Source organism: Triticum dicoccoides, chromosome 1B (assembly GCF_002162155.2).
Source record: "Triticum dicoccoides isolate Atlit2015 ecotype Zavitan chromosome 1B, WEW_v2.0, whole genome shotgun sequence".
NCBI lineage: Eukaryota > Viridiplantae > Streptophyta > Magnoliopsida > Poales > Poaceae > Triticum > Triticum dicoccoides.
The window spans coordinates 358,635,324-358,649,873 of record NC_041381.1 but is presented as its reverse complement, the minus strand read 5'-3'; the positions used below and the strand labels follow the sequence as shown (position 1 = coordinate 358,649,873).

General features: G+C 42.8%; 1 non-coding gene and 1 pseudogene across 1 annotated transcript; both read right to left on the bottom strand.

The window, feature by feature from the left end:
* Positions 1–3,130: 3,130 nt before the first annotated feature.
* On the bottom strand, positions 3,131–6,784 carry LOC119350377 (annotated as a pseudogene).
* A 2,025-nt stretch (positions 6,785–8,809) lies between these two features.
* On the bottom strand, positions 8,810–8,880 carry TRNAC-GCA. The gene has a single exon. It is a non-coding gene; the product is annotated as a tRNA-Cys (tRNA).
* Positions 8,881–14,550: the final 5,670 nt, after the last annotated feature.

Sequence of the window (14,550 nt, the reverse complement as noted above, 5' to 3'; positions counted from 1 at the left end):
AGAGGAATAAATAATCTCGGGGAAGACAGGCTTTCTCGCTCTCGGCACATCTTCGCTAGGGATTCTTCTCTACCTTCTTGCGTTGAGATGCCATCAACTCTTTCCTGGGGAATCAGGTCAATACAATACTCTAGGAAAAGCAAGCTATAGCAGATCCTTGAGTATAGAGAAAAAAGAATGGAGTTTCATTAGCTCTCTGCGCACATCCAGTATAATACCTTTGCGAGCCCCTACGGAAAGGGGTGTCGTGTTCTCTTTACAATGGGGGTGATCCTGGTTTCCAAAAGCTGCTGGTTGGTTGTATCTTTTTCTATTGGCAATCCCCAATCCGTTGCTTGTTCGTTACGAACAAAAGAAGCCGATACCAGTTCTGGTGTTTATCCAGCGGAGGCTCGTATCTCTTCCATGTGAGACCAGCGACCTCAGATCATCCCGGACTTATGTGCTGGAATAGCTTCGTTATGAGTTGAAGCAGCCTCAGCTACTATTCCTACTAAGGAGGAGTCGCCTTTTTCAATTCCCTCCCTTTTGCAATCCCATGTTGATGTAAGGAAGCTGCTTTAGAAAAAACATTACATGCAGGTCCAGATCTCCTTGCGTTCGTTGGTGGTTGACTACCGGGAAAGGGCAGAATAGCAACAGTGAGGAAGCATACCACCCAAAGCAAGACGTGAAAACCTTCTTCGTATCCAAAAGCCCCTTTTAGTCTGTCTGGCCTTAGTATTTATGATACATAATCGTATCTTCTCCCCCTTTCTCGTATCTCCACGGAAGTAAGTACTGGTATGATCGGAACTAGTATATAGATATATGTGACCCTCTAGCGGTTTGACTCCGTTGATGGTATACGGAACTTCCTTCCTGTGAAAGGTCGAGTTCGTAAATCAAGCTTGTAGAAAAAGCGAGTACCGGTATTTGATGGTGATGGTGAGGATGACTAACCTCGCTCTTGCAACCATGAATATTTTCTAGATACTACGGGCATATACCTTCTTCCGAAGGGTCCCCGTCCTATCTTTTTCGCCTTCCGCTCTGGAATCGACTATTGGTGGGTTGTAATGTGAACCTATGGATCTCAATGAACACCTTCGATACCACAAAAGGATGGGCAAGAAAGACAACAGGTGTTGAGCCAAAGCCCTAGTTCATACACAATCATAATGTTGGTCAACTATCCGAACCGAGATTCATGTTATTCATACGAAGGAACAAGAAAAGAAGAAGTATGGGATAAAATGGTTTTTGAGTTGGGCATGATGAAAGCGGGTACAATGGCATTACTTAGAAGCTATTATGTCCTGTCTTGGCTTTAGCAATAAGCTTGTGCGACTGATGACTCCCTCCATCCCTGGCATCGCCAAGACTAATGGATAAGGTTTTGTCGCATCTTAATCGAACCGCATGCGGAGCTCAGCTCTAAGAAAATAATAAGAAATATCTAGTTTTGTTTCATAAGTGGCGAGCCAAAGAATAAGAATACCGCCCCTGATTTGTATTTCAAAAGCGGATTCAGCGCTGCAAGAAATAGAATTATGCATAGATTGACTTGTAAAGAAAGACGAACCGAACAGTGCTAAGCAAAACTCTCTTATTTCTATGCTCGATTCAATCTCTACTCATCTGCTTTTAGTTCTACTTTATGTATACGAAGTCCGAGCTTTTCGAGCTGCTCAGTTCTCGCTATGTCATTTCTTGGTTTTTAGTGCATTCACTCAATTCTCTGTGAAGTCCATGGACATGTTGTGGTTCATTGCAGAGAACAGCCATCACATGGATCAAGCTATAAGGAATCACCCGCGAGCGAGGGCAAGTCTCAATTACGGTAGGAATGGAATACACCAATCATAACTCTGGTCTGGTCCCTAGTTCCCTAAGTAGTTAGTGAAACTTCCAGCTGGACTGACTGGATTTAGAGCTTAATGCTCCTATCTTTGAACTAGAATCTTAGCGCTTATTTCATGAAGATAGCTACTTTAATTGATACAAGAATGCCTACTTTGGACCAATAGGATCTACTCCTACTTGAATGCCAATCCAATCTCTTTCCCAATAAGAATTCCTAATCCCTAAATCCAAGCAAGGCATGATTGTTAGTCAGGATAACCAGCTTACGTACCGCATTAAGAAGTACCGACTATGCTTTTTTCCATACTTTTCTTGCAGTACTTCAGTAAAGCTACCCCATTTTAATAAGATAGGGATTCGAGATATCAGCATTTTCACAGGTCCTTGTCAAGCTGCAGCAGAATCAGATTCGAGTATAGCATCATTCAGTTGGAGTTCTGAAATAATCTGGATCCCCTTTGCTATTTTAGCAATCTCTGCTGCTCAATTTCATCCCTTTCTGAGGTAGAAAACCCATCCATATATGTACGAGTGAGAGATGTCTTTCGTCCCGGAGAACCGTCTTCTCTCCCTCCTTAGGAAAAGGAGATCTAGGTAGAGGAGGTAGAAAATAATAGATACCGTCTATTCTATTAACTAGTCATCAAAAAGCAACCTATATCGAGGTCAAGTTTGATAGGGTGAAGTGGACTATTAGATCCCCGGCTCACCATTAGAAAGAAAGCTTAGCCGCCGACGTCAATGTGTTAAGCACATAGGATATATTCGGCGAAAGTCAGTAAGAAGTAGAGTGAATTCTGAAACTCCAGCATTTAGGCCCGGATAGAATGGGTCCTCAAGCTTAGAATCATTTGGCCTAACCTTTAAGAAAAGTCAACATCTTTTCATCCGGGTCGTACTAAACGCAGGTAGACCGAACACACGGCACCTGTCCCAATGACTGGTACACTGACGGTGGCTTATTGGTTCCTTCCTCCCTTCCATCCTCAAGTCTTACTTTCCTTGATGCCTTAGTTTACTTGATGCCCGATTCATTCCTCCCTATATTCAATCTCTCATGCCATATTATTTTTCAGGTTTGACATTACTTCCCTTTCCTATCTTTTTTACTTTTCTCAAGGACGTAAGATTCTTCAAAATCCCTTTCGCAGATCCCTTTGATTCCAGGTTCAGATCCATCTATCTCTTCTCTCCCTTTCTTTGAACCTTACTTCACAAAGTAGGACATGCCCCCGGGGATACTCATCATTATTATGAATAGGTTACTCTATCCAATTCCCCGGAATCATTCACTATCATAGTCAGTCTCACCTTCGCTTAGTTGAGGGATACTAACATCACCATCTGCACTGAGGAATATCTGAGATTTCTCAGGGTTCACGTGCATGCCCCCGCCACCACGTTCGATCACGGAAATAAATCCACTTAGATTTACGTGCCTTAAGATGTCCAGAATTTGAGGACGGTCAAGCTGATATGAATCATAGCGTGTTGAAGCTAGAAGGACATTGGTGTCCCATCTTGTATAAAGAACACCTTCATACTGGCTCAGGACCTCCCTATCGAATTGATGTTGCAAAAAGAGATGTAGGAGCACGTCGCTCAATTCACCTATCAATGGTATACAATTCGAATGAGGAATTTGGAGGTTAGTGGCAGCATTATATATCGGGAGAGATAGAAATTCCTTTAAGATGTGGGAAATCACACCCAGATTGTGTAGACACTTTAAGGTATTCCATAGACGTGGAGTAGAAACATACCGGATACTATGACTCAAATCCACACAGACTATTTTCTCTACACCACTTTGACCATGCCAGAACCTTTGGTGGTAATCCAACATTTCATTATAATAAAATAATCTAGACGGAAGATTGTTTCTTATCACTAGAAACTCCCGCATTAAGATATTAGCTAACGCTTTCAAAAGTAGTACATCTATTGGAAGAGATGGCGTAGCCATACAAGGCCAATCACCAGCATTGATGAGTGGGCGCCTGGCACTTAAATAGCCAAGCTCATCTTGCCTTTCCAGAGTGAAATGTTCCTGCAAAGTCATACCACCCCTACCATATTTATAGGTTTTGTATACCAATTTGGGATGAAATGAAGAATAACCTTCGTGTATATGCGACACCATGGTATCGATTGATGCGGGTAAGACGCCCCGCTCTCTCCACATATCATTCGAATTATAGAGTCTCTTGACCTCATTAATCAATAAGTTTCCAAAAACTACCATGAAATCTCCTAAGAAAAGTGACGTTGTGATTACTTCTAGATCCAATGAAAACTTTCGAGATAATACAAAAAGTGGTCATCATTTCTTCCTCTTGGTAAGTTGGCTGGTTTCTTCCCATTCTTTCTTCTTTCCACTAATCTAATGGTTTCATTCTCCCATCGAGAGGTTATGATACTAGCAAGAGTCCTATTCTTCTCCTCTCGGTCCTACCTTGGGTTATGTTTGATAGGGATGGTCAGTGAACTTCTATTGGTTTCAAAGGAGGATAGAGATCCATTGGGGAAGGCTCGAAAGGTTATTCGATATCAAAGGTTGACCCTCGACGCGCCGCAGCCACTATTTTTACTCCTTTTATGCAATTATGAACGAAACTTTCTCGATTCCAATGCAACTTATCCTTTAGGAGTTGACGTAACAAACTACGCGAGCCTCCCGATGAAGCCAACAGAAATCCTATCCGAATACTAAAAATAAAAGGCAATTTAATTGTGGTGGTATACCAGCCGCCAGTTCTGGAACTTTCAGTTCCAATCGGAGCATATAGATCCGTAAATGGATTTGTATGTATAGCCACTTCAGTCGTGCTCCTCGTTTCTTGAATGGAAAAGAAGTATCTTCTTTCTGGGAACATGCTAAACCAGAAATTCTTATGTTCGTGATTCTTCATCCACCGATGCAGAAAATCTTCCAGTTTTCCATTCTCATATGAGGCAGGAAAGTTTATGGGCAACAGGTCGGCACGAAGTGATTCATCATGTTCAAACATGAACCTTTCGCTCGTTGGGGACGGTTTATAAATCATCAAATTCCCACAAATGGAATGAGAAGTGGGTCCATGTAAATGATCGAGACCTCGCAAACAACAACGTTCCTTCCCCATATGGAGTTCGGGACCCAAGGGAAATCGTTGAGTGAACTGTATCTTATTCGTATTAGTTGACCTAAGCCGCACCATTATTGCAGGGGTGGGGCTCGGCCTCCGAACCGTACGTGGGATGAGTTTCTGCCTCATACAGCTCGGGCCGAAGACCGGGGAAGTTGAGGAGAGATGGGGAGACCCAACTGCTGCCGGTCGGGACGGACAGGAAAGGGGGCGGGGATAACCTTGTGAAGAAGCAAGCTTATTGCCCCACCCCCCAAAAACAAACCGACCCAGCAAGAAAACGTATGCGCTTTAGCAACAAAGCGCTCATCCCTTGCTTGCTGCTTCGCGTTCTTTCTATTCCATCCCAGTCCATTCCGGGATAGGCGGCTAATAGAATCTAATATGTGCAGTAGTCGTCGTCTGACCAATCAGCTCGGACACCAGACCACTTGTGCCCGCCCATTCTGTCTCGCCCTAAATGGAATGGCTCTCTTAGTTATGCTGTGCCCCGACTCGAGTCCCCACGTCCGCTTTTATCCGCCCGCAACCCGGCCAACACAACATTAGGGCCGTCCCCCCCATTCTATGCTGACCCGGGCCGGGGCTCGCTTTTTGGGAAGCCCGTTCCCACCGCGCTCACGGCCCGGATGGCCTGCCAGCGGTAGTGGGAATTCTCCCGTTCCCTGGTCAAAAAAGGGTTGGTTGGATGCGGGATCTACTCCACGAGGAGCAGTACTGACGTAGATGATATCATCACGACCTCTCTTTGCGTACCACTAGGGATGCTTAACGCCACTTCGCCAACTGGCATTACCTGCGCTTTCGCGTCTCTCAGTGTGGTCAGCACTGGGTGTTTCCGAGCAGCGAGGCTTACACCCATTCGCATTAATTCATCCAAAGTTCCTTACCCTTATGCACGAATTTTGGAATAAGCCATCTTCCTATCAAGGTTAAGGAGTCAACTGAGCATCTCAGCGGTGGGATTGAATACCCGGGAATCAGAGTTCACGCCGCCCGCCCTGAACAAATAGAATAGGAGGCGTGGGCCACAGGTCGCACATAAGCCATCGGGTCGCACGACAGAAGAACACCCAACATAAAGATGCACACTCCTCCATGTGAAATAGAAAGATTCATCTTCAGTTTTTTGTAGTAGTCGTGACCAACAGCCATCAGCAGTCGACTCGTAGGTAAGGCGAGAGCTTCAAGCCCGCTTTCTAGTGGCACACACCCCAAACAAGCACCACTCGACGAGGGGGGGGCGGGGAAAGCTACAGGCCCAAAACCTTCGACCCTTCTTTCTATATGGGGGTGCCCGGGGCACCTCATCTTGTCATTTTGTTGCTCATTCCCCTTAGGCCGAAGTGTTTGGCCTTTACTTCGGAGCGCCCGCTCACGCTTCACTGACCTATCGCGTGGTAAAGAGAAGAGAGTACGAAAGAATTGTAAACAGAACAGACCGCAGAAAGATTCTAAATATGACAAGTCCCCCATGGATTCGATAATAAGGAAATGAAGAACGGGAACGAAACGAAATAAAGCATTTCTAGTGGATGAGCTTCTCTCCATTTTGTCTGGTAATAGAATAGGGCGGCTTGCTTTGACCAACACTCCACTTTTTGCTCTGTCCATGGAGCGTATGAATTTCCTTAAATGTAGATAGACCAAAAAGGGAATAAAGGGATAGGAATAGGAATTATAGTACCATTGGAAGAAGAGGCACCAGTGGGAACATCTCTACTGATGAACCATTTCAATAGTATGGGTGCTGCCGTGCTACGGGGCACGACCATGGAAGTAATGAAAAAGAAGTTCTGTAGTTGGACCATCTGCCCTATCCGTTCGATTTGAGCTTCTCCAGAGAAGATGAGACGCTAAAAATGAAAGTGTTCGCAACGCATACCGAAAAAGGGTACCTATGTTGCCGACCATTAATGACTAGTTCGAAGACCAGGAGCAGGGGCACGTGCCAAGAAAGATTTGTTACTTTCCCTATGGTTTTCGAACGTTTTCAATAAAACCTTCTCGTAGAAGTATTTTCACAAAGTTTTCGGTAATATTAGTATATGCTATTCGAACCCTTCCTTTTATTAAGATTCGAATTCTTATTCTTATTATTATCTAATTATTCTTTTTTTTCATGTATATGCGTTAGACACAATCTACTAATTGATCTATATTCTGATACCCTACTATATCATAGTCTCTACTACTAGTATTTTTAATACCTCAGGAGCTCATGAGACTCTTTTAGTGAAATTCATAAGTCTCAATTCCCGAGCGATCGCACCAAAAACTCGAGTTCCTTTTGGATTTCATTCTTGATCAATGACAACCGTCATCATATCGTATTATCATACTGTTGTCACGTTTGAGTTCTTTACATGTACGTACAATTACAGCTCGTCTTACTTCTGTCTGATCTTTCTAGAGGCATTTTGGGCACAGCTTCTTTGATTACAGCAACAATAACGTCACCAATATGAGCATATCAGTGATTACCAGCTCCTAAGATTCAAATACATATCAATTCGATAGCCCCACTCCGTTGTTATCCGCTACATTCAAAAGGGTCTGAGTGAGATGGATCTTGGAAGTCTGGTTTTTGATTGGATAGTGATCTCGGGCACGAGTGGTTGATCTTCGCGGGCCGTGAATGGCCATGGAAAGGAGTATTGATGTTAATATGTTCGATCGAGAAGATTGGACGATGAAAGATGGATCCTTTGTGGTTTGAATAATAGGCTGTGGTCTCGATATTGGGTTGTGGGCTGATTGCTTTCTGTATGAGCCTCTTGTGATTGGGCTCTCGTGGGCGGATTACCCGATGTGTACTCATCTTCCAACAAAGAGGAGAAGACATAACCAGAAGAATTGTGAGAAATAAGTTAATTTATCAAGTTGAGGCATTTCGATTTGGATTTCAAATAAGAAAGACAGAAAAAGACTCATGCGCCCTCGAGAGCATTCTCTTTCACTTGCATTTCTTCCTGAAGTTGGCTCGAAGACCTGTCCAGCCTTGATTTTCCCAGTTATTACTCGAGCGCGCTGAGGCAACTCTGAACTAAGCTAAGGGAAGGGGTAGTAGGTATGCTTCAAACCCTTCGGCACCTTGAAGAACGATGGCACTAGATCGGGAAAGATGAATGACCAATGAGGACAGGATAGTGGGGGAAGTTGGTAATAGAGAATCCTCCCTTCTTCTTTGCTTTCTTGCCTGAAAAAATCCAAAACTAACCATTGGAACCTCATGGGCTACCGAGTTAGGAGATTCATTTTCTTTATTACTTTTACTTTTTTTACTAAGTTATTCTAAAAGATAAGAGCTAACCGACCATCCTGATTGAATGTTTGAGTACTCGGAGTCTCTCGTAAGTATGGAAAGAAAGTCTCTTCTTTCCACAACTCCTAAATTTCCCATCAGCCTATCCAATCTAATTCCAGACAGAGTCAGTAGACCTTACTTTAGTGTAGGTAGTGTTAGATAATTAGGAAGTCTTGATAGTCTTTCGTATAATCTCTTCTTCAATCCTAGGAGCAAAAAAGGAATGTCCTTTAGGGACCTTTGGATAAAAAGATTTCCGACCTCTTACTTTTGTAGTTATGAATTGCGTAATAGAATCAATTATGAAATTCATAAGTATATATCCCTCATCCCTATTGGTATCGGTTTGGGCCACTACCCAGAACCCTACCAGAGCCCTATTTTTAAGAAGAAATTGACAGTCTTTTTTAGAACTAGAACTATGGTAAAATCCAGTATCGACAGGCCTAGTTCTTTTCCTTTGGTTATGCAGGGCAAGAATTTGTCGAGTTCAATCAGTACAATAAGAAATCCTAAGTATTTTTTGGTCAGGCGACACCCAGATTTGAACTGGGGATAAAGGATTTGCAGTCCCCTGCCTTACCGCTTGGCCATGCCGCCAAATCCGATCCAAAATAGAGCAAAATCTTATTCATCCACATTATTTTACTAATTTTTATTAGTAGGAGGGGATTATGAAACCCTTTTTGATTTTTTTAGATCGTTGAATCCCTTTGTACTTATCTCTTTCCAATCCCTTTGAATAAATTCATTCCTGTTTTTTATTGGACCCAGTTTTATTCTCTTCGATTGATTGTATCTCAAAACACACATTGCTTAAATACCTTCTCTTTCTATTGACACGAAAGTCCAGTGATAACGTTGAAGTACTTTAAAGAGTCCCTTTCAGCCCCCGCTTTATCATAGGAAGAAGAAGAGTAATCTAGTTTAGGGGTAAGTGCCCTTTTGTTGCCAATATCTAGAGTCCTATTGTGTCGATAAAGCTCGGAATACTCCTCTTTTAGTGATGGATTCTAGTAGCCCTATGCCTAGATTGCACAAGAACTACTCCGCTTCTATATTGGAAAACACTGTGTTTGAGCTTCTGAAAAGAAATGAAGCTGTTACCTGATCCAAGCAGATAAGATGCTCACGGCCTGTCCTGAGCACTACGGAGATATTTCTTGATCCACATGAGAGTCAGCTCCCTACACCTACGCCGGATTATGTCAATGAGAGCTTGCCAATAGAGATACTTCTGACTTAGAGGCACCGGAGTTGGCCAACTCAAATTGCATTGACAGCGAACCCTTGGTAGATGATTCAGAGCAAGATCAGATTCTTGATGATTTTTCCCTTTGTTTGATCGAGCGATGCCGAATCTTTATAGCGCATTTCCACCTATCCATGCTTTACGACTTGTCACCATGAAGCACATGCCTGTGAAACCTTCTTATTCTACAGAATAAATAATAAAGTACTTAGAATGAATGGACTAAAGATCCACTTTTCAAAAGGGACGACTCCACCTACATGTAAAGATCTTTCAAGCGAAAATAATGGGTAGCCATGAGAAATCTCGATCGGCGACTCTGATACCATGATATCATTGGTCGAAGAATTCCTTGCCTCGCGGGACACGTAAAGAGACCTACCCACCACCCTTGTGCGTGCGAACCTAACAAGAGATGTTGATGCCAGCTACACCGCGCTTTCTTTCCGACCGACCTGACGTTTCGAGGAGAAGAAGGAATGGTTGTATGCATGCGCCGGACGCCTATCAAAAAGTAAAAGAAACCATGGATGGGGAGAAAGAAATCCCTACTTACTTGACAGGTTTCCGGGTCTCAGAAACATAGAAAGGATTTCACAAATAGGATAAATGTCCAGTGAGGACATCTCCTTGCTTGCTTTTTCATTGACTGATTCTAGTGGCCGGCCCAGTGAGAGAATTACCAGTGTCTGTCATTAGACTTTATCTTTCCACGGTGAACTCATTTGTTGTTGAAAATCGGCTGGCTGGATTGACCTTTGGGATTGAGTCACTCGTACATTGAATCAGAGTATTTCGTATAACTCTTACTTAATAGACTTAGTGGACTGATTGATTGTTTCTTAGTTAGGATTTTCTATTCCTCCTAGCTTGCGAAATTCCCCTCTGCACTTGCAGCTTTAATAAGAAGTAGTAGATGGGAGTAAGGGCTCGGCTAGTGAGTAGTAGGAGTAAGGGCCCGGCTAGTGAGAACTAGCTTATACTATCTTTCTGGTGTAAGAGCATCTCGCTTATACTTTCGGAGATCTCTCTCGTAATTCGTAGATCTAAAAGCCTAATCTAGAAAAGGGTTTTTCTCAGAGCCATAAGTCAAAATAATAAGTCCAAATTCCGCAAGAGCTTGACAAGCAATCCTTCCTACACAACTCATCGGCGGTGTGACCTGCTTGACTTTTATCTTTGATTCAACCTTGGTATTCTCCTTTCTGAAACTTACTAAGACTATTGAAAGCTTTTTCAATGATTCAAAAAAGCATCCCTAGTATAAGAAGCTGTACCTGACCTACTCCTACTATAGTATTAGAAAAAATAAGAAGCTTTCAAAACACCACTACTATATCTAATATGCCCCGCCAGACCAAGAGTGAGGAGCTTGACTGAACCTCTGAGCGAGCTATTAGTACCTTCTTCCTGAAGAGTAGTAGCCTTCATTCATAGCCTGACCAACTCGTTCGTACGCTAGTCAGCTATGAATTTCTAGTCAGGTTGCTATTCCCTTCTATTGAAGGCTTTTTACCACTATCATACATGACTTTTTTTGCCCTTCTTTTTAGAACTCATATAATACTGCTGCCCTTTCACTTGCTTCTGCCTTTTCACAAGAATTAAGATAGTGTCCTCTCTGAATTGAGAAAGAAGAGAGAATACCTATGTGCTGCTATGCCTATGGTCCAGAATTGCTATCCGTACGACCTTGGTCTTTGATTGTATAAAAAATACATACTAAGCAAGTAAGCCTGCCTACACCTCTTCTCTCGATTTGAAGAGATTACACATCACTGCGAACGAACTTATTCACTCTTCGAAGCCCCCACCACCTTCTTTCTTTGAGCTGAGCACTTTACTTCGGTTGTGGTCATTGCCTACCGGTAAACTCCCATACTTCCTTCTTTTGTTCGAGGGAGGCCATACATCTTCCTTCTTTGGTTGGATCCAGGTCAGAAAGTTATAGGAAGGTTGTGTGTGCAAACAAGTCTGAATTAAGAAGAAGGGGAGCGAGCAGTACACTACCCATTTGGGTATTGGCAAATCACAGTCATACTTCTTAGAGCGGGGTGGAGCACCAGCACCTTAAGCTGCACCAGTATCTTAGTAAGATAGACACCGATTAAGAAACCGAGAAGTCTAGATTATGGAGACTCTCTAAGTTTTTCTCTGATTTCCTGTGTCTGTACTACTTCACTTTAGACCCGGCATATTGTATGTATCCTTCGCCCTTATTTTAAGTTCAGAGAATCCGCCTTCACCCTTCGGAGAAAACATGGTGGCCGGAGACAAGGTATGTAGATTAATAGAGTAGCTCTTACTTTTTGAATATATCATTGATCAAAACTGGGTTCTCATGGATGAAGTGTTTGAGTAGACAAAAGAAGAAGAAGCTGCTACACGAAGTGAAAACCGGTGCTAAGAGCAGGATATTCTTATCTATGAGAGAGAACTGGTAGAGAAGTGCTAAAAGTAAGTGTAAGTTAACGAGCATGAACCTCCTCGTTGAGCAGCCGCCTGAGCTTTCTATTTGTTTAGAATTGAAAGAGAAGTTTTTGGTAGTGGGGGGCGTGGTGTATTAAAAGTTGATATAGACCCCGGACAAGAAAGCCTTTTCTTAAGCACAAATGCGGTACTATTTTTAGCAAGCAATCTCTTCTACAATAGGCGGTCTGATCAATCCAAAATATTGAGGCTGGATTGAGATTTCTCTCTAAATCAAACCGGATTGGAATGCAGGTATAAACCAGCAGCAACCAATAGAGGAGTCGGCCGGTTATGATGCAGCAACAGGTAGACCACTCAGAGACTGAATACAGCTAACATTAGCTGCAAGTGCACCATCACTTACAGGAATCGTAATGGTCTCAAGCATGTGCTTCCTTTCTTCTTGAAGGACCTTGTTTTAAACTTTCTTAATGTCAGGAAGTAGAAGTACGGTGAAATAGATCGAGTATCAAGTATATTAGTGTGTAAGGGTTTCAATGCAGACTTTGATGGGGATCAAATGGCTCTTTCTGGAATTGACTTTTGAAAGCCATCAACCAGAGAACGAAGAATCACTGTGTCCGCCGCAAGAGCGAGAGAAGGGAAAGGACATGACCTCTAAGCGAGTGCGAGGCGAGATCTGCGAAACCAATTTGATGCATCCAACGGGCAGTAGTATTGAGGCGATGTGGCCTACCTGAGTGTAGTCACCACAATTTGAGAGTCCATCATAATTTTTTCCCTCACCTTATTCTGCTGAGCTCTATTCTCCTCCGCAATTCTCTTCTCGTTCGCATGAGAAAAATTCAGAGAACTAGTTATTTTCCTCTTGTGCCCATACAATTGGTTCCGCTTTGCTCCGCATCATCTGGAATCTCGCGCGATTTGTCTCGAGATAAAGATACCTTACCATTAAAATCATCTTCTTCCCGTTGCTATTTCTTTTCGCATGCCTCGCTTCATACAGAGTACCTAATATCATCTACCACTCTTTCCAATCTTGCCCTCAGCGAACTGGTCGACTCAAAATCCGCCCCAGCTTTACTATCGGCCTTCGATTTCATTTCTTCGCTTTTATAGAGCTTTTCCTTTTACCTAATGCCGGCTACCGACAACTCTTGCTATCCAATCCTGACCCAATGTACTCCATACTGAGGGGTATGGTGCATACCCATACCCATGACCAACCTGTAAGGTGTTCCCTAGTGAACTGCATTTCTGGGAACATCAATAGAAAAATGACTGTGCACTCTAATTTGGTAGATAAATATATTACAACATTGTTTAGCTATCTATACTCTGACTCTACATTCAAATAGGGGTCAAAATGCTTGGTGTCCAACCAGATATCCACAGAGAATAGTCAGTATTAGTTTACCATTTTCTAGTACATATTTCTAAACCAATTGCATCTCTGGTAACTCTGAAATTACTTGAATCAGTATTGCTATGAGATCCCCTCTCCAGTACTACATGTTCCCTTGCCTCTCCAGTTGGTTTACTCCTAGAGACATGATTAGTACCACCAAAGCTTGAATCAATCATTCCATCCCCAACTCCTACATCAGAAACAACAGTGAGAAAAAACTCTTCCATTCTATCTATGGTAGATAAAGGAGCTTCAAAGCCGTAGCCATCCTCATGGCCTTTTCACCCTACAGCTGTTGCACTTTTTTTAATAAATGAAATAGTTCGTTTTCTCGCTCTTAACTCGAAAGTACTAACTAAATAGGGGCACGGGAAATGCATCCTCGCTGGCTTATGATTGGTTGCTCAACCCTGCCTTTAAATGCATGATATCGAAGCAAGGCAGCAGAAATCACATTGAATGCAATGTGTTCTCTACTTTCGTATCTCCATGTTGATAAAAACTATTAGCAAAACATGAGGAGAGAGAAAAATCAATCAAGTGGGAATTCAAGTCCAATCAATCTTCGAAAAACTCGATCAAAAAGAAATGCCGGACATCTAATCTAGTCTTTGCTTTCTGTCTTTTACTATTACTATTATTTATAGAAAGGCATCCTCTCTATACTCTAAACCCTTATCGGGGAGAAGTCACTCTTCTAAGTGCTATATACGAGCAAATGGAGGAGGTCTCTATGGATAGAGTTCTATCAGAACCCAACCCTGAAAGCTATGACATTACGGGCCACAATGGATGAAGTGGCGGAGATCGGGGAAAGCGGAAAAACTCAGACAGCTACTACTAAAGAAGACTCGGTCCTATAATGCCGAGTTCCTAGTTAAATTTATGGTTACTACCCGGAGAGGAAAGTGATTCAGATTATGAAGTTTCCGAGAGGCGCCTAAGGCTAAGATAAGGTTAGGGAAAGAAGAAGACAACAAGATTATGGCAGGCAGCCAACTCATCGAGTAAAGGCTTCCACGGCGGGTTGGCCAAAATGAGGATCCCAAATGGCATGAGCAATAGGTCTTACGTGTAAAGGATCCTGTATCCAGCCTTGCCAAGCTACATGAAACAGATTTCCGGACGTCCATAGAAAGATTATTGCTAACTGCCCAAAGTGAGAAGCAAAAATGTT